This window comes from Camelus ferus, chromosome 15 (assembly GCF_009834535.1).
Source record: "Camelus ferus isolate YT-003-E chromosome 15, BCGSAC_Cfer_1.0, whole genome shotgun sequence".
NCBI classification, from domain to species: Eukaryota; Metazoa; Chordata; class Mammalia; order Artiodactyla; family Camelidae; genus Camelus; species Camelus ferus.
The window spans coordinates 55,540,506-55,562,451 of NC_045710.1; the positions used below are offsets into that span (position 1 = coordinate 55,540,506).

The 21,946-nt window shown below is 37.8% G+C and overlaps 1 pseudogene; it reads left to right on the forward strand.

Annotated features, from left to right (window-relative positions):
- The first annotated feature begins 844 nt into the window (after nt 1-844).
- LOC102519097 lies at nt 845-2,555 on the forward strand (annotated as a pseudogene).
- Nucleotides 2,556-21,946: the final 19,391 nt, after the last annotated feature.

Genomic DNA, 21,946 nt, shown 5'->3' on the forward strand with positions numbered 1-21,946 from the left:
AATTTCTTTTTTTTTAAATAAAAATGGGGTAGAATATCTTTATTAGTGGTAAATTTATTTCTCTTATCTTCATTTAAAAAATGGAATAAATACTTGCATATAAGAAGTGTTTTGGTGTGCTTCTCAAAGATTAATTGGGTGTGGTTTCACATGATTACACAGACACTCCTGTCTGTTCATTACTAAGCACTGAAAATGGTGAGCCAGTGAAAAATAGAATGTGATGATGAAATGACCTTCTAAGATAGTTAAGATGGACTGAAAACACTAAAGGACAATGAGAACTGAAAAGAATCACCAAATGTGGTGGGCTGATTCAAAAGAGAACCAACTACAATGAGGTATCACCTCACACCAGTCAGAATGGCATCATTTAAAAGTCCACAAATGACAAATGCTGGAGAGGCTGTGGAGAAAGGGAGCCCTCCTACACTGCTGGGGGGAATGTAATTTGGTGCAGCCATTATGGGAAACAGTATGGACATTCCTCAAAAAGATGAAAATAGACTTATCCTATGATCCAGAAATACATGCACCCTGGGTTGCTTCCCATCTGCTCAGTGGCTCCCCTCCGCCACCTGGCTCTCTGTGCCGCTCCTGGGTGCCAGGGCGGTGGGGCCCTCAGCTTGTGGCCCTCTGTGCGTCTGCACATGCACCCAAGGCATGCCCCATGACACTGAGGCCAAGCAGGGGACAGGGGATGCCTGACATGACCCCCCCCCAGAGCACAGCATGAAGAGGCCAAGATGCAGTGACCCACCAGCCCCTGCTGCGGCCTGCCTCCTCCAGTCGCCCCATCTCTGCACACCCCAGGGTGCCCATCCCCTCACTGCTGCTGGGAGCCATGTCGACCTCGCTGCGGTGCCAGATGAAGAACATGGCCCACATGCTGAGGCCGAGATCAAGGTCCACAAAACCACGAGCAACACCCCTGGGATCCTTCTAGCTCCCTCATGTCTGAGATCACACGAACCTCACCTACGACATGATGGCCTTCTCAGAGATCATAAGCATGATCTGGAAGCGGCTCAACAACCACTGCAAGAACTGGCCACACGTACAAGGCCATGATGCTGACGGAGTAGCTCATCAAGACTGGCTCTGAGCACGCATGCTGCAGTGCAAGGAGAACATGTAGGCAGTGCAGACGCTGAAGGACTTCCAGTACGTGGACCACAAGGGCAAAGACCAGGGCAGGAACGTGCACAAGGCCAAGCATCTGGTGGCCCTGTTGCCTGAAGAGGACTGGCTGTGGGAGGAGCGTGCACACACGAGGTCAAGGCCAAGGAGAAGCTGGCGCAGCTGCCCTGTGCTTGGCCCCCACTGGAGGCAGAGCAGGCCTGGCCGCAGAGCAGTGAGGAGGAGGAGTGGCAGCTCCAGCTGGCTCTGGCCATGAGCAAGGAGGAGGCCAACCAGCCCCCATCATGTGGCCCTGAGGATGACATCCAGCTCCAGCTGGCCCTGTTTGAGCCTCAGGGAGCACGATAAGGAGGAGCAGATCCGGCGTGGGGATGACCTGAGGCTGCAGATGGCCATAGAGGAGAGCAAGAGGGAGATGGCCGGCCAGGAGTCATCATCCCTCACGAATCTTGCTGACGTCTTCACAGCCCCAGGTCCTCCGCTGGCCACGGACCCCTGGGTGGGCCCAGCACCCATGGCCCCTGCCGTCCCCATGGCTGCCACCACCTCAGACCCTTGGGGGGGACCCTCTGTCCTTCCAGCTGTTGATCTCTGGGGTGGTCCAGCCCCTACACCAGCCTTTGGGGACCCCTGGAGGACTGCTGCCCCTGTAGGGCCCCCAGTTGACCCTTGGGGTGGGACTCAGATGGGACCCAGTCCCCAGCCACTGGAGAGGGGCATGCTCCTGACCCATGGGGGATCTCAGATGGTGGGGCCCCCATCAGTGGACCCCCAGCCTCTGATCCCTGGGTACCAGCCCCAGCCTTCTCAGACCCCTGGCAGGGGGGTCACCTGCCAAGCCCAGCATCAACAGCACCACAGTGGTCGGGGGGGTTGAGAAGGAGCCTGATGAGTTCTATGACTTCCACCGACTGCACATGGCCCTGCCGACCTCTGGGAGCAGCCCGGGGGAGCTGGATCTGTACACCAGACAGATGCCCACCTGCAGCCCTGTTGCATTCGACATGAGTGGGGTTGGGGGCTCTCTGGATGAGGCTGTCAGGAGACCCTCGCCCGCTGCTGCCCCAACCCCGACACCACCCACACGGAAGACTCCTGAGCCCTTCCTGGGGCCCAACACAGCCCTGGTTGACCTGGACTCACTGGTGAGCCAACTGGGCCCCACTCCACCAGGAGCCAAGGCCTCTAACACCTTCCTGCTGAGCAGAACCTTGGCCGCTGTCCCCTCCGTCACCAACCACTTCCAGCCCACGTCCCCTGTGATGCTTACCTTGAACCAGCTGTGGCTCAGCCCCATGCCCCTGGTCCCTGGAGCACCACTGACCTACATCTCTTCCCCTGGTGGGGGCCCTGGTCTGCCCCCCATGATGCCCCTGAGACCCCCAGTCCCCAACACTAATCCCTCCCTCCTATAATCCAGGGTGGGAGGGGGCTTCCCCCATTTCTGCTGCCTGGGCCACCAGTGTTGTGAGTGCATGTGAAGTGGGGGACCCCACCCCCACCCAGCACCCTTCCCTCTCCTGGGGCACACTCACACTACACCCTCTTCCCATGCCTCCCATCCCGCCTCTCTGAGAGAAACTGGGCATCGGGGTGCTGGCCAGAGGAAGACCCTTCCCATGGCATTAGAAGGGGGAGGGACAGCTGGGGGTCCCTCCACCTGCTCCCCTTCCCTCCAACTCCTGACTGGCCCCTCAATCAATGTTTGAGCCTCCTCGTCCCCTTCCACACCCCTTGGTGAATCCTTGGTGATGATTTTGGCAACTTTGGGAATAAATGGCAATTCTCATGGTCACAGTGGAAAAAATAAAAGATACATGCAACCCAGTGTTCATAGCGCTATGTACAATAGCTAAGACATAGAAACAATCTAAATGCCCAATGACAGATGACTGGATAAAGAAGCTATGGTATATTTATACAATGGAAAGTACTCAGCCATAAAAAATCATAAAATAATGCTATTTGTAGCAACATAGATGAACCTAAGTGAAGTAAGCCAGAAAGAGAAAGAAAAATACCGTATGGTATCACTTATACATGGAATTTAAAAAAAAAGACACAAATGAACTTATTTACAAAACAGAAACAGACTCACAGACATAGAAAACAAATTTATGGTTATCAGTGGGGAAAGGGGCTGGGAAGGGATAAATTGGGAGTTTGAGGTTTGCAGATACTAGCTACTATATATAAAATAGATAAATTTCTTTTGTATAGCACAGGGAACTACTCAATGTCTTGTAGTAACCTATAATGAAAAAGAATATGAAAATGAATGTATGTATGTATATGTATGACTTAAACATTATGCTGTGCACCAGAAATTGACACAACATTGTAAACTGACTATGCCACAATAATAATTTTAAAAAGAGATCTAGATATAAATAATCAACTGGCTGTAATCAACAGAGAAGAGCAAACAGAAAATTGCTGGAAGAACAAGCACTGAGGTGACCTTGGAGAATATCTGTCACGTGAACTTTGTATTTCAAAATCTGATACAAAAGTGTTTGCCTAGAGTTTCTTAACTGCTTAGGTTTTTCAATGATTATCAAGTCACAAAGGGAGACTTTTGAAGGAATTCACTGAAACTTATTAACTTGGGTGAAAATTGTCAAGAGTTGTCATTGGCTTCCTGGGGAGTTGCAACTGAGAAAAGCAAAGAGGTTATTTGAGTGTATAGTGAGATTGTGTATATAAACTTAAGTGTAATTTCTTGATATGCTATCAATAGCTATTAAGTTCAGCCAGAATGCATTATGTAACATCAGGGGGAGCTAAAGCAAGTGCATCCATTTGAAGGGGTGCCAAGGTACTAACCCACCCAGGAGACCCTTGAATTTTCTCACTGTGGTCTGGAGTTTCCTCTCAACTACTCATTCCTTTTATTCTTCTCCTTCAATCCCAGTTCTACTGGTTCCAAAACTTAGATCCCATCTCTGTGTGCCTTTTCACTTCTGTGTCAAAATTTTGCCTGAGTTCCTCTTGCCTCTAGCAAGCGCTTGCACTCATTAACCTAATGGCTTACATCCTGCTTCCTGAAGCAGATTCTGTGGCAGATAAATGGGTGGAAGAAGCAAGAGGAAAAGGAGAAAACGAACTCAAATCTCTTTTGTGTCTCTGAAAGGCTCTAGGATATGAGATTTGGGTATTTGTGAGACTATGATTTTAGGTATTCATTACTGATTTTTTTTTGCATTTTTTATTGAAGTTTAGTCAGTTTACAGTGTTGGGTCAATTTTTGGTGTACAGCAAAATAGTTCAGTCACACACATACATACATATACTTGTTTTCATATTCTGTTTCATTATTGGTTACTACAAGACATTGAATATAGTTCCCTGTGCTGTACAGTAGAAACTTGTTGTTTATTTTATATATAATAGATTTCTTTTTAAACTGATGTTTTTCTTCTTTTATTTCTTACTAGCTTATTTCAGTTGCCTGCAAGAATGGAATGAGAGAGAAAAAAAAGATATACTAGAAAGTTTTATCAGAGATAGATTCCCATGTCTCTGGATTTGGGCAGGAGTTAAGTACAAACCCTCCAAATAACAGGGCCCCTAGTATATTCCTGACCAAAGGTCACAGACATTTTGTCTGTCATCTGCAGAAAGCCAGAAGTCTGGCAGATGAAGTTCCTTCACACTTAACCTACAGCACTGGAGTATGCCAAAGGTAACTGGTCCACCAGTAGAAAATCAGGCCAAGTCAACACAGAACTATTGGACATAAAAGGAAATCCTTTTAATAATAGCATTCCTTGCAGCAATGAATATATGTGTGTTCACGTATAACTGAAAAATTGTGCTCTACACTGTAAATTGACACAACATTGTAAACTGACTATAACTCAATAAAAAAAAAAGCATTCCTTTAGAGATTAAAGTGTTTAATGGTTTAAATACTTATGATGTTTTAACTCATAGCTGCCTCATGGTTTTTGTTAGACTGCAGGCATGTTTCTAAGCACCTTTGTTTTTGCCCTTTTGAATTTCTGAGACCCCACTAAAAAGGCTGATCCTTTATAAAGACTTCTTTGTTTATTATGATTATTCTTCTGTATAGGAAACAACATTCAAAATGAAACTGTTCCTTCCTTTTCCTGTAGCTTCCAGTTGCTTGGTATTTGTGTGACTTTCTGTGCAAGTTTGCAGTATTTTCAGTGGACCAGTAGACTAAACTAATTTTCAACCTTAACTAGAGCCATTAAAAGTAATAAAACTATACTTATATAGATTTTTTTCAGGGATTGGAAAATGGATCCTAAACTTGCATTTTGGTTATTTGCTTTTGGTTGTATTAGATGCGACCAATTATTCCCTCTAGCCATGGGGAGAAAGCAAATTTTTCTTTATTCCTCAAACACTTGACTTACTCAAGTCATGTATGAAATTGCAGATTGTGTTGGCTAAGTGTACCTTCCAGGTCACTTCTCCATGGGGAATATCAGAAATAGGAATAATACAAAAAGCATCCTACCCCCATGTGTCCATTTATTCAGTAAAACGAATTAGCCCAAAGAAAAATAGTTAATAACCATGCTTGTATTTGAGGTCCTGCCCAACTGCTATGTCCTACTCTCATCTCTTTCCTAGAAACCTACTAGGAGGTGATATTCCACCCTTGGGAGTATTCCAAAAAGAAAGTTACATGATAAAGTGTTTATTTATAAGATGTTGATGCCTGAAGTCTCCCGAAACAAGATTTCAGTTTTAATAAAGGTATACTTACTTCAAGGGAGTTTCAGGACTGTGCAGGAAGTACTCTTTCAGGGAGAAAGAGGGACCCTTTATGATACCATCTAATAACTCCTCTTAGTTCCAACTGTATTCACTTACACCAACGCTTAGTCAGAGCCCTTTCACCGTGAGTGGACACGGAGACTGCCTTGTGTATCCCCAGCCGCCCTCAGAGGCTTCCTTCTCTTACCCTCTCCACCAGCAGCTATTGGTACCATTCCTCCAATATAGAGGCGGCTCTATTCCACGTTCATTGACTCACACACTCCCATTTTCTAAGCACGTTCTTCATGTCAGGGTCATGTAAGACACTAAGAAATGGAATATGAATAAAAACAGCCTGTCCCCAAGTAGCTCACTGTCTGGTGAATAAAGCAAGAGTGCAAAAAAAAAAAAAAAAATCATTGCAGTGTACTTAACATCATAATAAGGCTTGGACAAAGGTTTGATTGAGCCTGGAAAGGTCAAGAAATCCTTCCTTGAGGAGGTTAGTTGCCTGCTTCACCATTACTGATTTTGTTTTTGCCATGTGTTTTCTTTTTCCTAGTAGATTATGGGAGTTGTTTTGTCCCCTATTGTTCCTAGCACAACATTTCACATGTACTAGGCACTCAATAAAAGTCTGTCAACTTATTGAATAACCATAACTAAACATACCTTTGCCCAGCTATTCGTTAACCACATCATGACCATGAAAGTGCAGCAACGGAGCACGTAGCCCAAGGGACAGAGTCGAGTCATGACTCCCAGTCCCACCTTTGCTCATTTACTGCTTCAGTTTGACAACTCTGCAAGCTGTCCCACATACCCCAACCACACTGCCTACCACACACATCCTCAGACACTGCACCTACAGTCTTCTAACATGCTAGAGTGGTAAACAGCCTGAAACTGAGGAAACTGCATCTCAAATAAAACCAAGCTCTCATCAGCTCATCTTCCCCACCCCCTGCAATTCTCCCAGGAGGCGGCTCTCCAGCATTTGTTACAAACAAAATAGAAGTCATTAAAGCCTGGAAAAAAACCTGACAACATGTCTAATTATAGATTTGAAATTGCAGAGCCAAGCAGTGATGACTGGGCCTGCTGAGTTTAGTTACTTCCGAACATGCTTTATTGTTTTGTTTTGCTAAGTCATTCCCTATAAAAAGAAGTCATTTGTTACATTATCTCCAAGGGGGTAGTCAGTAGGGGAGCATCCTTAGGCAGAAGCAGTTTTTAAAGTTTTCTAAGTGGACTCTTAAACACAGCTGAATGGAAAGTGCGAGCTTTATCAGCAAGCAAAATAAACCTTAAGGACATCTGGAAAGAGTGACAACAATTTACATTTTTCCCATAAGTCTGTCCCCCTCTTCAAGTTCTTACTAGCCATGAGAGAGTTGCTAATATTTCATTAAATTTCTGGAGGAAACTGAGTAGTTTGGCCAGCAGAAAAAAAAAAAAGAATAAAATCATGGTTGTGGTTTCTGTGTGTACTTAGATTCTTGAAAAAAAAGTATATATACATAAACATTTATGTTTTATTCTAAGTTTTTTCAAAGTACTTCGAAACACAAAAGTCTTATAACAATGCCTGTGTTGCTGTTATTAAATATAAGATGTGAAAATTTTTATAAAAATTAATAAAACAATAATATCACCTAACACAATCATACTGATCTACATATAAAAATGTAAAATTTACCATTGGATTTCATGATCTTTCCTATAGCATATATAGATTACTGGTAGATTAAAATGTTTTTAAATCTATAAAAGTGATTATCTTCTAAAGAATTTTTATCAGTTTATAAGACAAATTATTTTATTAGTTTTCTTTTCAAAGTGTTATTAGATACTCTTCCCCTTTTATTCCTTCAGAAAAATCTAAGTATATACATCAGATTTCTAAAATCTCCCTTTAGAACTTTGACTGAAAAAATATGGGTATAAATAAATTTGGGGGAAAATGTCAACTTCACGAATTAAATCTTTTTGCTGTTATTTTTCATTCCAAGTCTTTTTCCCTCTTTTTATTTTATTTATATTCTTCCAGTTTTATTGAGAGACAAATAACATCAAGTGCTTGTCAGCTGAGAGCGGCTGCAGTGGGATTTGAGGAGGTGAGCGGCCCAACTGGAAAAATGCACAAGGAGCTGCCATACCACGAGACAGACTGCACCAGGAGCCAACAGGGAGTGAAACAGCACTTTGTTTTATTGCCACAAGGTGGTGCGTGCGCTACCTGCTGCGCTGGTCCTGCTTTTATTTGTTTTTTGCCTGCACACGTACAGTGTCACTTTCTTTATTCATGAGGCTTACAGAACACCACTAGCGCATGCGTACTTCTACTTTCTTTGTTCTAAAACTCATATAACCGGGGCATGCATACAATCATCATTTACTTTGTACTACAAACATGTTGTTGTGACTTTGGCCTTGGGCCCCACAGCCTACTCGTTCAAGGACATCAACAATGCTGTATAAGTTTAAGATGTATAGTACAATGAGTTGACTTAATACATCAAGCAATGATCACCACAATAAGCTTAGTGAACTATAATCTATATAGGCACAAAATAAAAGAGAAAGAAAAAGTCATATTTTTCCTTGTAATAAGAATTCTTAAAATATACCTTCTTGGCAACTTTCATATATGTCATATAGCTGTGTTAATTATATTAATCATGTTGCATATTACATCCCTAGTATTTATTTACCCTATAACTGGAAGTGTGTACATTTTGGTCACCTTCATCCAGTTCCCCTCCCCAACATCTTACTTCTGGTAACCACATATCTGATCTCTGATTCTATGAGGTTTTTTGTTTGTTTGTTTGTTGAAGTATAATTAAATCATAGTGATTCAATATTCCTAAACATTACCAAATGATCACCAGGTTAAGTCTAATTAAAATGATCTGTCACCATACAAAGATATTATATTGACTATATTCCAAATGACTATACTGCATTTCATCTGCACGACTCACTTATTTTGTAACTGGAAGTTTGTGCCTCTTAATCTAGCTCATTTAACTCATTCATCCCCCCACCACCCTTTCCTCTAACAACTCTTGATTACTCTCTGTATCTATGACTGTGTTTCTGGTTGTTTGTTTGTTTCTTTTTTATTGGATTTATTTTTAGATTCCACATATAAATGAAATCATATGTTATTTGTCTTTCTCTGCCTGACTTACATCACTTAGCGTAATAAACCTTCTGGGTCCATCCATGTTGTTCTAAATGGCAAGATATATTACATTCTTTATCCATTTATCTATGGATAAGCAGTTATGTTCCTGCCATGTCTCAGCTATTGTGAATAATGCTGTAATGACATAGGGGTGCATGTATTATTTGGTAATTAGTGTTTTTGCTTCTTTGGGAAAATACCCTGAAGTGGAATTGCTGGATCATGTATTAGTTCTAATTTGAATTTTGGAGGAAACTTTCATAATATTTTCAATAGTGGCTGCACCACTTTACAATAGTGCACAAGGGTTCCCTTTTCTCCACATCTTTCCCAACACTTGTTATTTATTGTCTTTTTGAAAATAGCCATTCTGACAGGTGTGAAGTGATATCTTATGTTGGTCTGGTTTGCATTTCCCTGATGATCAGTGATGTTGAGCATCTTATCACGTGTCAATTGGCTACTTGTATGTCTTCTTCAGATGTCTATTTGGGTCCTCTGCTCTCTTTTTAATTGAGGCTTTTTATTTTGATGTTCTGTTGTATGAGTTCTCTGTGTATTTTGGGAGAGTAATATCTTATCAGATATATCATTTGAAAATATTTTCTCTCATTCATTAGGCTGCCTTTTCATTTTATTGACAGTCTCCTTTGCTGTGGGAAAGATTTTTAGTTTGATGTAGTCACACTTGCTTATTTTTACTTTTGTTTCCCTTGTCTGAGGAAACATATCCAAAAAGTTATTGCTAAGACTGATTTCAAAGAGCACGCTGCCTATGTTTCCTTCTAAGAGTTTTGTGATTTCAGATATTACATTTAGTTCTTTGAATGAATTTGATTTCACTTTTCTATGTGGTGTAAGAAAGTAGTCCAGCTTGATTCTTTTGCTTGTACCTGGCCAGTTTTCCTACATTTATTGAAGAGGCTGTTTTTTTCCATTGTATACTCTTGCTTCATTGTCAAAGATTAATTGGCCATATAACTGTGAGTTCATTTTTGTGCTCTGTGTTCTGTTCTATTGACCTATGTGTTTGTCTTTATGCCAGTGCCATGCTGTTTTGATTACTGTAGTTTTGTAGTATAGTCTGAAATCAAAGATTGTGGTATCTCCAGCTTTGTTCTCTTTTCACCAGATTGTTTTACTATTCAAGGTCTTGTGTTTCTATGAAAATTTTAGAATTTTTTTTTTAAATTCTATGACAAATGTTGTTGGCATTTTGATAGGGAGTGCATTAAATCTGTAGATTGCCTTGGGCAGTGTGGTCATTTTAATAATATTATTTATTCTAATCAATGAACACATATGTCTTTCCATTTGTTCTTGTCTTCTTCAATTTATTTCCTCAGAGTCATAGTTTTCTGAGTACAGGTTTTTTAGGTTTTTTACCTCCTTGATTAGTTTTATTCTTCAGTATTTTATTATTTTTGATTGGACTGTAAATAGTATTGTTTTCTTAAATTCTTCTTCTGATGGTTCATTATTAGTGTATAGAAATGCAACAGACTTCTACATATCAATCTTGTATCTTGCAACTTTACTGAATTTACTTACTAGTTTAAATAGGGGTTTTTTTTGGGGGGGGGGGAGGTTGGTGGAATCTTTAGGGATTTCCATGTATATTATTATGTCATCTATAAATAGTGACAATTTTACTTTTTCCCTACCAGTTTGGACGAATCTTCTTTCTTCTTTCCTTGTCTCTTTCTTTCTTTGTTTCTTTCTTTCCTTCCTTCCTTCCTTCCTTTTTTTGTTTGATTGCTGTGGTGAAGACTTCTAATACTATGTTAAATAGAAGTGGTGAGAGTGGCAATCCTTATCTTGATCATGATCTTAGAGGAAAAGATTTCAGCTTTTCACTATCGCGTATGATGTTAGCTATAGGATTGTCCTATACGACATTTACTATGTTAAGGTATTTTCATCTTAGACCCACTTTCTTGACAGTTTCTATCGTAAGTGGATGTTGAGTTTTGTCAAAAGCCTTTTCTGCATCAAATGAGGTGATCATATGATTTTATTCTTAATTTGTTAATGTGGTATAGCCCATGAGCTAATTTGTGTATATTGAGCCATCTTTGCATCCCTGCACTAGTTCCCATTTGATCCACTTGATAATGATGTAGGATCCTCTTAATGCATTGTTAAATTCAGTTGCTAATATTTTATTCAGTATTTTGGATCTATGTCAGTGGTTGGCCTGTAATTTTTTTGCTGGTGTCTCTGTCTGATTTTGATATTAGGGTGCTATTGGTCTCATAGAATGAGTTCAGAAGTGTTTCTTACTCTTTTTTTTTTTTTTTTTTTTAATAGTTTGAGTAGGCTAGGCATTAAATCTTCTTTAAATGTTTGGTAGAATTCACTTGTGAACTTTTCTGGTCCTGGGCTATTTTTGTTGGGATTTTTTAATTACTGATTCAATTCCGTTACTGGTAATTGACCTGTTAATATTTTGTATTTCTGATTCACTCTTGGAAGATTGTATATCTTTAGGAATTTATCCTTTTATTTTTTAGCTTATCCATTTTATTGGTGTATAATGTCTATAGTCTCTTATGATCTTTTGTATTTCTCTTCTGTTGGTTCTAATTTCTATTTCATTTCATTTATGATTTCATTTAATTGGACCAATATTTTTTCTTGAAGAAACTGGCCATAGGTTTATCAATGTTATTTATATTTTCAAAGAACCAGGTCTTCACTTCATTGATCTTTTCTATTTTTTTCAGTCTTTATTTCATTTATTTATCCTTAGATCTCTATTATTTCTACTAATTCTGGATTTTGTGTGTTCTTTTTCTAGTTCCTTTAGGTGTAAGGCCAGCTTGTTTGAGATTTCTCTTGTTTCCTGAGGTAGGCTACTATAGGTATAAATCTTCCTCTTGGAAATGCTTTTTCGGCATCTCCTAAATTTTGATGATTGTGTTTCTGTTTTCATTTGTCTCTAGGTATTTATTCTGTTGAAGTATAGTGGATTTAAAATGTTATATTAGTTTCAGTTGTACAAAATAATGATTCAATATTTTTATAGATTATACTCAGTTTAAGCTTATCATAAAATATTGGTTATAATCCCTTTGCTGTGTATTACATTTGAAGGCAGTTTTTTATTTCCACTTTGATCTTGTCAGTGATGCACAGCTTGCTTAAGTAGCATATAGATTAGCCTCCATGTGTTCGTGTTTTTTGCAGTCTATTTTTTGTAGTTGATTTCTAGATCCATTACTTTGTGGTCAGAAAAGATGTTTGATAGGATTTAAATCTTCCTAGATATAAATATATTCTAAAATACATATATGTTTATAAATATAAATTTAATATTGAGACATTTTGTGGCTTAACATGTGATTTATCCTAGAGACTGTTCTATAGGTTCTTGAAAAGAGTGTGTATTCTGCTGGTTTGGGATGAGATGTTCTGTATGTATCTATTTATTTCATTTGATCTAAGGTGTCAGTTAAGGCCAGTGTTCCCTCATTGATTTTTCTCTCTGGGTGTTCTGTTCTTTGATGTAAGTGGGATTTAAAATCCCCCACTGTTATTGTATTACTGTGAATTTCTCCCTTTATATTTGTTAAATTTGCTTTATATATGTATGTGCTCCAGTGTTGATTGCATACGCATTTACAGTTGTTATGTCTTCTTGTCTGATCAATCCCTTTATTATTACACAGTGTCCTTATTTGTCTCTGATTACTGTCTTTGCTTTAAAGTCTATTTTGTCTGATATAAATATTGCTAGCCCAGCTTTTCTTCATTTCTGCTTCACAGATTACATAGTCAGCCCTTCAGATTCAGTTTGTGTGTGTCTTTAGATCTGAAGTGAATCTCTTGTAGGCAGCATAGATATGATTCTTGTTTTTAGCCATTCAGCAACTCTGTGTCTTTCAACTGAAGCATTTAATCCATCTACACCTAAAGCAATTATTGATAGGAATGCACTACTACCATTTTGTTGATTTTTTGTTTTTGTTTATTCTTCTTTTGCCTTCTTCCCTTGTGACTCGATGACTGTCTTTGGTGTTGTGTTTGGATTCCTTTCTCTTTGTGTGTATGTGTGTGTGTCTATTCTAATATTTTGGTTTATGGTTATTACCTTGAGATTTATTTATAATTACATACATATGTATATGATTATTTTAAGTTGATAGTCCCTTAAGTTTGAATGCATTGTAACAGCCCTCCCTTAAGTAACCCTTAAGTAACCCTCTCCACTTTTAATGTTTTAGCATTGTATTTTTCATCTTTTATAGGTTGGTTTTGTGTATCATGAAACTACTAATTGTGAATGTAGATGGTGTTACCACTCTTGCTTTTAACCTTCCTGCTACTCACCACCATTATTGTGGTATGTTTGACTGTATCAACGAGATTTTACTTTTATGATTTTTATATATCTGGTTTAGTCTTTTCTGCTTAGAAGAGTCCTTTCAATGTTTCCTGTAAAGCCAGTTTAGTGGTGCTGAGTGCTTTCAGCTTTGCTTGTCTGTAAAACCCTGTCTCTCCTTCAAATCTGAATGTTGGCCTGGCCAAGTAGAATATTCTTAATTGTAAGTTTCTCCATCATATCACTTGCAATATATTGTGCCCCTTCTTTCTCGCCTGCAAATTTTCTGCTGAAAAGTCAGCTGATAGTCTTATGGAAGCTCTTTTTCATGTAACTAGTTGCTTTTCACTTGTGGCATTTGAGATTCTCTTTTTATCTTTAATTTTTGAAATTTTAATTGTAATGTGTTTTGGTGTGGAACTCTTTGGATGTATCTTTTGGGGACCCTCTGTGCTTCCTGGATTAGGGTGTCTGTTTCATTCCCCAGGTTGCAGAAGTTTTCAGCTGCTGTTTCTTTGAATAGGTTCTCTGCCATTTTCTCTCTTCCTTTCCTGGGGATCTCCATGATGTGAATTTCAGTGTGCTTGATAGTGTCCCAGAGGTCTCTTAAATTATCTTAAAAGATATTTTTTCCCTTTCCTTGATCTGATTGGATGATTTCTACTACTCTGTTTTCCAGTTCACTGATCTGTGCCTCTGATTCATCTAACCTACTGTTGATTCTTTCTAGTGTTTTTTTTTTTATAGTTAATTATATTATTCTGATCTGTTTGATTCTTATCTCTAGCTCTTTGTTATTGTCACTGTGTTCATCCATTCTTTCCTATAGTTCAATGAGCCTTTTTATAATTAGCACCCTGAACTCTGTGTCAGGTAAGTTGTGTATCTTTACCTCATTTAGTATCTTTTTCTGAGTTTTGTCTTATTCCTCCTTTTGTAGCATATTATTATGTCTCATCATTTTGCCAAATTCTCTGTTTGCATATTTTGACCTACATAAACATAGGTCAGGTATGATTCCTGACCTTGGAGAAGTGGCCTTATGTAGGAGACACTTTGTGAGGCACAGCATTATACTTGCCCTGGTCACCAGAGCTGTGCAGTTTAGTGATGTCTCCTTTGTGGCCTGCATGGCCTTTCTGTTGTGGATGACCGACTATAGTGTGTGTGTTGGTGGACTTGGCTAGCTCCTCACCTGGTTGACTTCCAGACCCTGCTTCATAAGGTGACTGTCAGCTTGCTGTTGGTGGGGCTGTGTTCCAGGGCAGCTGGCTATACAGCCTGAGGGGCCCAGGGCTGGTGCCAACCTACTGGTGGTCAGGGATGTGTCCTAGAATTGTTTGCTGTGTGACTTGGGGGCCCTGGGGCTGTCTCTGTCCTGAGGGTGGGTGGGGCCAAGTCCTGGCCTGGCTGACTGCTTGGCCTGATGGGTTCCAGGACTGGTGTTGTTCTGCAGGTGGGCGATGAGCCCCTGGCCCTGATAGGCTATAGGGAGAACTACAAAATGGTGTTTCCTATCACTAGGGTCCTTGTCAAAGAACAAGCTCCTAAAATGGCAGCTGCCAGGGGAGATTCAGTTACCTCCTTATCTCCGGATCTGACACAGGCTTCTTTCAAATTACTGTTTTTGTGCTAAGACTCAGAGGATGTGAGATTTTGCACATGCCTTTTAAGAACAGTGTTTTCTACAGCCCTCCAGGTCTCCTGTATACAAGCTGCACTGGTCTTTAAAGCCACACTCACTCCTTAGGGAGAGCCTCTGGAATCGTGGTCATCTCCCCTTTGTGGGCCGCCCACCTGGGCGGTGTGTCTCCTCACTGTACCGTGTCTCCACCCCTTCTACCTGTCTCACTGTGGGTCTTTCTTTATGTCTTTAGTTGAGGAAAATCTGTACTGCTGGTCTTCAGGCCAGTCTCATTGATGGACGGAAAATATTTTCTGCTAGTTTTCAGGTGATCCTCATCAGTAGTTGCTCTGTAAGTGGTTGCTCCCAGAGGCACCAATGGGAGGAGGCGAGCTCTGGGTCTTCCTACTCTGCCATCTTGGCCATATTTCCTCTAATTCCAAATGTGTGTGTGTGTGTGTGTGTGTGTTTTCAGTTTTATTTATACAAGGTCTAATTATGTTTATTTCTAAGTATTATGATTTTTCATGTTGAATTATTTTTAACTTAATAATTAATAGCTAGTATTACACTGCCAACATTGCTTAGGAGAAACATTCATCTTAATCGTGGTTTACTGTTTATCTTCACTGGGAAGCACACCATAGACGGCCACGTGAGAAACATTTGACCAAAACTCAGCGGTCTGCAGTTTGGAACGTTTCTCACTGGAATACTTACTTGAAATCACCATTTGATTGTTTTTCTGTGTGTGTTGGGGGCACTTTCTTCTCTATCCCTACCCTCCCATGGTATTCTTCTTTACCTTCACATTCACATGTGCCTTCCATATCTCCATTTTGACTTTTGTAAAAATAGTGCCCATCTCTTTGAGATGACTCTTGGGACACCCAAACAAATGTTTATGGCCTGCAGCCTCTTTAAAATGAGATACCCCAAACACAGCCTCTAAACAAGTGTAAATCCAACCATCGATTTTATTAGATATAATTATAAACACATTTTACTCTGTTTATTTGATATATAACCATAAGTGTTTTTTCATGACTTCCTTTGCCACCGATTTAAGTATTCTTAGATAATACCTGTCTTTTTATATAGACTGCATATGTTACTGTCTATTCTTTCATTACAAATTTTATTCGTATAGTGAATAATTTTTAAAAATACAAAAAATGTTATTACTTTAATAAGTAACAATATTTTCTCATCCTTCTAATTTTGGATTATTGTATTTTATCCAAGTTCTTCACTAGAAAGCTTGGGATCATTACCTAGATTCTGCTTTAAACAAGCATAGATGGACTCTGACACTGTCATATAGGGTTCTGCTGCTAAAGTCACAGCTATTGAAGACAACAAAGCACTCTCATCATAACGCATCTGTGGTCTACATTTTCCTTATGACTTTCCAGATCTACTCTCCTTCCTGTTCTTTGTACAGAGGTTGACTAGGGTACATCCTGCTACACAAACTGGCGTTACACTAGGAGCACTGGCATCCTCACTGAGCGTGTCAGAAAAGCAGATTATTGAGCCCTCCCCAAGACCTGCTGAGTTAGAATTTATGGTTTAACAAGACCCCTGCGTGATTCTAATACACGTTAAAATTTGAGAAGCACTAGACTTTATTAACAGACTCTCTTATCCTCTGGAGAATTCCAGTAGAAGGAGGGAGAAGGGGAGGAAAATAAGATCAGGATTATTCTGCAGGGTCTGTCCTATTATGTTGCCTGGGGTTGATTCAGATCCTTCTTTCATGCCAGACTGATATATGTATCTCTCTGTCCAACATCTCCCTTCCCTCATCCCAGTGGGTGGAATGGTGATAGCCTGGCTACTATCCTAGCTGTATGACCCCTGTGGTTCCTTTATATCTACTCATTTAGAAACAATCCCTTTAAGTGAACCTTCCTTGAATTAGCACATATTCCATTGTTTCTCAGCAGACTCTAATGGATACACCACAGTCACATGGAAAACATTAGAGATTTGATTTTTCAGATACAATATCTCTTAATGTGGCCATAATGACTCTTATACCTAAAAAGATAACATCTAAGTAGAAATAAGAATGGCTGTTGCTCATCATTCTCCCATTGATTGCTTACTTGTTTCCTAGGGAATGCTTTGAAATCTAGGTCACATATCAATACTCTTTTCTAGCAATTATCTCCTAAAGAAGCAAAAAGAATTCACAAGGATAAAGGAGATAAAAAGAAAGTTAAATAGGTTGGCTGTATTGAGGTTGGAGAGTAACTGAATTACAGGTAAAACTGGCAAAGAAAAAAATGTGAGGCCAATAGAAATGTGAAATGAACTGAATGCTACACATTATTTTAGTAATAACTTACACATGAGATCAATATGAATAGCATTAAATACAGCTGTATAAATCAGTTGTTTCCATAATTCTCTGTCAATGTTGCATTGATTATACATTTTATTTCTAAGGAAATTAACTATCTAAGAAATTTAAAACTATTTGCTAATTGTTTTCTTAATTTGTTTGCATATCTTTACCTGATAAATTTTTTATGTGACTACAGCATATTTCTTCCTTGTAAAGGCTCCAGAAGGGGACAGTATCATTTCTTGGTTGTCTGTCTGAACACAGGTACTCTGTCTACAGCCTTATTTAAGCCACAAAATATCCATTCAAAATGGAATTCTTTCTCCTTTTTAAATGTAAAAATAGAAAAAGGCTAAGTAGATTGCCCAAGATAACAAATATATTTGTAGAATATGTTCATTCATCTGATCTTGAAACTTTAATCCTAGCATCTACACCACCACCACCTGGCCATGAATAATAGCCTCCCATACGTCCAATCAGAACTCCCAAGTGTATATCCTAGAAGACCATAAATAAGTTGAATTAGTGTAAACTGTCCTCATTTATTCTTTTTAATGCAAAGCAAAAATAGAAAAAAATTAAGTAGTCAACAAATTCTGATTTCAAGCACGGTTTACTTTAATATGGAGCAGAACCAGGTTCATTAACTGAATTTAATGTGGAATATTGAATAATATTAATTATAACGGATAGTGCCAAGCATAATCCCATGGTGTGAAGCCTCTTAATGTCTTATTTTAAAAGTGTGAACAGGTGAATAAAAAAAGGTGTAGCAAAAGCAAACTGCTAAATGAAATTCAAATCACCATACAGTCTTTTGAGTAAAATCAACTTTGGCTGTATTCCGCCCTAACAGGAAAATTTAGGAGAGTTGAGGAACCTCTTCCCCCTTGGCCTGAATGTAAGCCTGCTATGTGAGAAATGTCTGCCTTCTCTGGACTCTGGATAAAACCAATCTAGAAATTTCTGACACTTTTATGTTATTTGGTATTATTTTAAAAAAATGCCATTTGAAGACTACTTTAAACAAAGAAAAATCAAGTATCAATATTAAAAAGCAATAGTCCATGATTTAGAATCCAAATGATATAATTATGAAAAGAAAAATATACTATGCTAATGCACCCCAAACCTAACTTCATGTTGTTCTGCCACATATGAAGGTTCTGCTCTTTGTAAAATTGCAAAGCTTAATTGTGTGATTTCACTTTGTGCACAGCAGGGTAGCCACGTGCCCTAGAAAACTACGTGCAAGGGAAGCAACTTGTTGCGAAAGTGGGTGAGAATGCCCTGAAATAATTCTGAACAAGATAAAAATGTCTCTAAAATTGGACCATTTCTTCAAAAATGCAAAAGGCAGAGGTGTCCACTCTGGCACTAGCTTTTGAGCACAAATAGGAAGTCTAGCCCTTTCAAAATATTTTAACAAGGAAAATGATTTAAACATCATAAACATCACATTAATTGTGACCATCTCATTCACAGGTAAAATAATTAGCTTTGATAACCATTTGGAGAAATCAGTTACACTCACACAAAACCATTTTCATCTCTGATCTTTAAAGGGAAGCCTCCATTTTAAATCAGTGTTCTATACATTATTATTTTCCCTTGCTTGCTCATTCTATAAAAAATTAGAAATATGTTAATATAAAGAATAAGCTACCAAAATAAATGTCTGATTAATGATTACTGGTGAGCATTACAAAGAGGTTGAAAATCTGAAAAAAATATCATTTATAGAATAAGACCATTGCTATGAGATGATGGTTTCAGTTAATATGAAAAGATACATGCTTCCTAAGATCTACTTAAAGGAGAACAAAAAATTGGGTCTTAAGAAATTCTTAAAATCTCTTCATAGGAATAATTCAAAAGCGTGGCTTTTAGGATAGCATTCTATAAAAATGTTAAAATAGTTACTTTGAGGTATATCATTTGTGAAAAAAATAAATTTTCATTGCTTAATATTGTCATAAAGGTCCTCAGACATTTGGAGTATTCTTGTCTAATACCTTTCAAAAATGCATAAACCTATTACCAAGTAAATTCTAACATTTTATTTTTTATCTTCTTTTGCCCTGAAAGCAACTTATTCAACAAAATGTAATAATTAGAAGTATAAAAATACATTTATGGTTATGAATGACCGCTTTGACAATTTCGTGATGAATATCTCATTAGTGATTTTGGAATTTACTGCTTTCTGAAGTACATAGTCTATACTTTAACAAAACTCAATGTTAAAGGAATCTTCTCTATCATAAGTTATTTTGTACCTTCCTGTGGTTCCATACACTAGGTTCTACAACCTATGGCAGAACAGGTTGGACCTCTCTTACATATAACAGCATATCACAGGTTTGAAGACAGTTATAAGTCATCCACACTCACATATCATACTCATTCTGTAATAATTCTTTCTTTTAGAATTGATCAATAATTTCCTCTGAAGTCTTATTTCTACAACTCTTCCTTTGAAAATAAAGACCGTATCTTATACTTCTTTTGAATTTATCATATGCTTAGCACAGAGATAATATGTTCAATAAACCCTGATACTTGATGGACATAAATCAGTATCCATAAAGATTTAAGTAACCACCCATACATTAACTTCCTCATTGAGATATTGCTTATGAAGATTAATAAAAAGAACACATTTTCAATTTACAAATTTATACTCTATGGAAGTATTAATAGAAAATTTGAAAATGTTATTAGTTGCTTGCAAACTGTTGGAAAGATTTAAAATATATTTTACATGTGGTCAAACAGCTTATTAGCAAAAGAACATGTTATGCACCCAAGAACTGTTACTTCCACACAGTGGAGTTTTTGTCATATTACGGTCCAGTGTTTTAAACAAAATTGTTATAAATCATAGAATTTGACTTTTGAAATAAACGGGAAAGTTAGCGTAGTGTTCTATTTACAAACTGGTAATTAAAACAGGTTTTCTTTTAATTGCCATTTTGTGGGAGGGGAAGTCTACATCTTTTTCAACTTCAGTTAAACATAATTTCATGTTACCTTAAAAACTAAACTAAAATGCAGCTTGATACTATTAATATGATCACTAGCTATTGAACATATTATAGTAGAACTCACTATAATATGTCAAAAAAGTAGCAGCAGTGGCTATAGATGCTTATAACACATTTTACTCCATGAGATGATACAGTCATCTAAATTTTTGCCAGGAAGAACAACAAAAGAGAGTTTATAATTATTACATATGTATATGGAAACTTTTCCAGAAGAATATATTCACATTTTTTACTTAAAAATATCAACCACCAAGGCTGCTCATTAACAGCTAAGAGAACTTGGCTACATTTTGGAAAACAAATAGAAATATTCTACCATAATATATAAGAAAAAATGTTTAAAAATGTTATCCAGACTAAAACACATTTTAATGATTATTTTTAGTAGTATAACTATAAACTTCTTGAAGAAGAAAACCCAACTGAGTTTATCATATACATTAACCTTAATATGACCTAATACAAGGCTTTGCATACATTAGCCTCTCATGAACTACGAGTAAATGAAAGGATGAATGATTACTGGTCTAGCAATATGAAGGCTGGGTTTTCATATAACCTCTTCCAGACCATAATCTCCTGTATAAAATAATGGTGTTGTATTAGATGATCTGAAAGATTCCACCTATTTTAAAATATATAATCCTAGAAATACATGACTCTTTACTTACAATTTTTAAATCATATTACATATTTCTGGCTATTTTTAAGTCAACTTTGAATTGAAATCTATTAGGGCTGAAATAATGAACTATAGGGTTTAGAGATTATTGAAAATTATTTTAAGTAAATATTAAGAAATAATTTCAAAAGAGATCTTACAGTTAAGGCAACAAACTACTCTGGTGAAATTTAAAATATCACTAGATATTATGTTATCTAATTTTAAACATCTGAATATTCTCTAAACTAAAAACATCAATTGTTTTTAGGCTTATTTATACAAATGTAAGTATTCCTTAAAACATAGTTGAACATGTCCTTTATTTATTTTGGTTTAGATTCATCATATTTCTATTCGGCATAAGTATCTACTTAAAGCATTTTTAATATATCCTAGCAATATAAACATGATTTACTAGTTTGAAACTTTTGTTTATCTCTCAAGAATTTGTTCAAATATCCTCTGTACAGCCTTGGTTGACTTTGACATTTAGAGGTAGTCAGTCCCTATCCTTCACTTCAATAATATTTAAAAAATGCTACTGTGGCAGTGTTTCTTATAATAACCTTATAATTACTTTTTTAAAGTTATATAGACTACTTGATGTCAGCCTGCACTACTCATTTTTATATTCCTACTATCAGCACAATGTCATGCACATAGCAAGAATTAAAACATATTTGGTGAAAATAATAAAAAAAGATTAGTATTTGTTAAACACAATTCAGAAATGTGCTAAACTTTCTTCACATAACTACCTACGAGGTAGGTATTCTCAGTTACTAAGAAGTTGCAGATTTGAGAGCTGAAGTTATTCCTCAAGATCACACAGCTAACAAAGGGCAAAGAACAGACTCAGCC